The sequence below is a fragment of the Marmota marmota genome, unplaced genomic scaffold (genome assembly GCF_001458135.2).
Source record: "Marmota marmota marmota unplaced genomic scaffold, marMar, whole genome shotgun sequence".
In the NCBI taxonomy this organism is placed as follows: domain Eukaryota; kingdom Metazoa; phylum Chordata; class Mammalia; order Rodentia; family Sciuridae; genus Marmota; species Marmota marmota.
Window position 1 is genome coordinate 30994565 of NW_026000026.1, and position 2100 is coordinate 30996664.

A 2100-nucleotide genomic window follows, 5' to 3' on the forward strand; every position below is an offset into this window, starting at 1 on the left:
AAGGAAGGAAGGGAGAAAGAGAAAGAAAGAGGAAGGAAGGAAGGAAGGAAGGAAGGAAGGAAGGAAGGAAGGAAGGAAGGAAGGAAGGAAGGAAGGAAGGACTGTTTAAAACTTGTTGATAACAAAGTGCATGCTCACTATTTTATTCTAAAAATGCATAAGCTGGCCAGGTATAGAGGCACACATATGCAATCCCAGTAACACAGGAGGCTGAGACAGGAAAACAAAAAGGGCTGGGGACATAGCTTAATAATAGTGTGCCCCATAGTAGTAGAGTCCCCCTGGGTTAAATCCCTTGTAGCACAAAACAATAAATAAAACAAAGTATATAAGCTGTTGCCAAGTTTTTAAAATACTGAAATCCTCACAGATAAATTTTATTTCCTACTCCATGAAGGCTTAGTCTAGCACTAAAATGAATTTGGGGAAAAAGATCATTGGAACAAGCACTAATTTCTAGAATTAAGTCATTTAATAGGTAGACTCCAACTAAGTACATTTCATTTTAATTTAAGCCTAAGCAACTCAATAATATATACAGTCAAAGAATGTCCTTAAGACTCAGTATTCATTTGTATTCCAAATCAGATCCCAAACATTTGTTTTTTGTGCTGGGGACTGATGCCAAGGGCACTTTACCATTGACCTACATCCCAAGTCCTTTTTATTTTGAGACAAAGTCTCATTAAATTGATGAGGCTGGCCTCAAACTTGCAATCCTCCTCCTGCCTTAGCTCTCCAACCCCATCACTGAGAGAAGTGGCATGTGCTACCATGCCTAGCTATTAATTGCTTAACTGCATCCAAGGGAAATAAAAGTACTAATAAGCTAACCAACCAAGGTTTTTCCTTATATTGTTATTTCTATGTCTTATTCTGTTAGTCAGTTTACAGCTGTAATTTGCTTCTTTTAAAATAACAAGTAAGCAAAATACTAAAATATGTATAGATAACTATTAAAGAGTTTGAGGTCCAGTGGATCTTGTAGATTGACCATGTGGAGGACAAGGTACACACACCCCAAACCCTATACTCTATCAGAACAGCCAACACAAAGGGCTGTGAAGTGCCACCCACACTTTTCCTTGTCTATGATCGGGATAAAAGTGCTGTAATATTTAGACAGTTAAAATATTTAAGGACTTACAGACATCAGTATCATTATGAATGCTATTAAAAAGATAAACATCTTCAGTTACTTTCAACCCACTTGTGACATCTTATTCAGAAAAAGCTGTGTTATACAATCAAGCTATGGTACATATTTCAGTCCCAAAGTCACAAAAATTCAAGTGTAGGGCTCCCTGCGTCTTAAGCCAGTTCACTCATAGATATATACAATAATATCACAGAAAAAAGAAGCTACTATTTAACCATTTACACAAAGCTTTATTTCTATCTCTAAAACTGAAGCAACTTTAAAAAAAAAATCTAGCCAGGCATAAGCACACGCCCATAATCCCAGCAACAACTCAGGAGGCTGAGGCAAGAGGACAGAGTTTTAGGCTAGCCTCAGCAACTTACTGAGATCCTGTCTCAAAGAAAAGAGAAATTTTAAAGTGTGGGGGGAGGGGAGGCTGGGGATGTGCCTTGGTGGTTAAATGCCTCTAGATGTTCAATCCCTGGTACAAAAAAAAACAAAAACTCTGAAACTGCTACCTTTCTTCATGGAAATGTTCCATTTTCAAATCACTGTAAAGTTTAAATCTCTGAAAGATTTCCAATAATTTTTTTTCTATTTATGCTATTCCCTCCTCAGCACAAAATCATTTGTTATGTTCACTTTAAAACAAATTATTACTACACTAAGAAATATTAAATGATAGAAATTACAAAAATACACAAGCTTAGAAACCCTGATCTTTGTAAAAACTAACTTTTCTGGTTCAAAATTTTGAGATTCAACACTGATACTGTGATGGGATTACAGGTCTGTGGTAGTACACATGCGTAACCAGTATCCAGGAGGCTGAGGCAGGAGGATCTCAAGTTCACAGACAGCCTGGGCAACTTAGTGAGACCATCTCAAAATAAAATATAAAAAGGGCTTGGGATATAGTTCAGTAGAAGAGCACCCTTAGTTTAAATCACCAGTACCAT

At 37.0% G+C, this 2100-nt stretch overlaps 1 protein-coding gene across 3 annotated transcripts in view; it reads right to left on the reverse strand.

The window, feature by feature from the left end:
• Positions 1–2100, reverse strand: part of Gpcpd1 (glycerophosphocholine phosphodiesterase 1) — a 46295-nt gene that overhangs the window by 26737 nt on the left and 17458 nt on the right. The window lies entirely within an intron of this gene.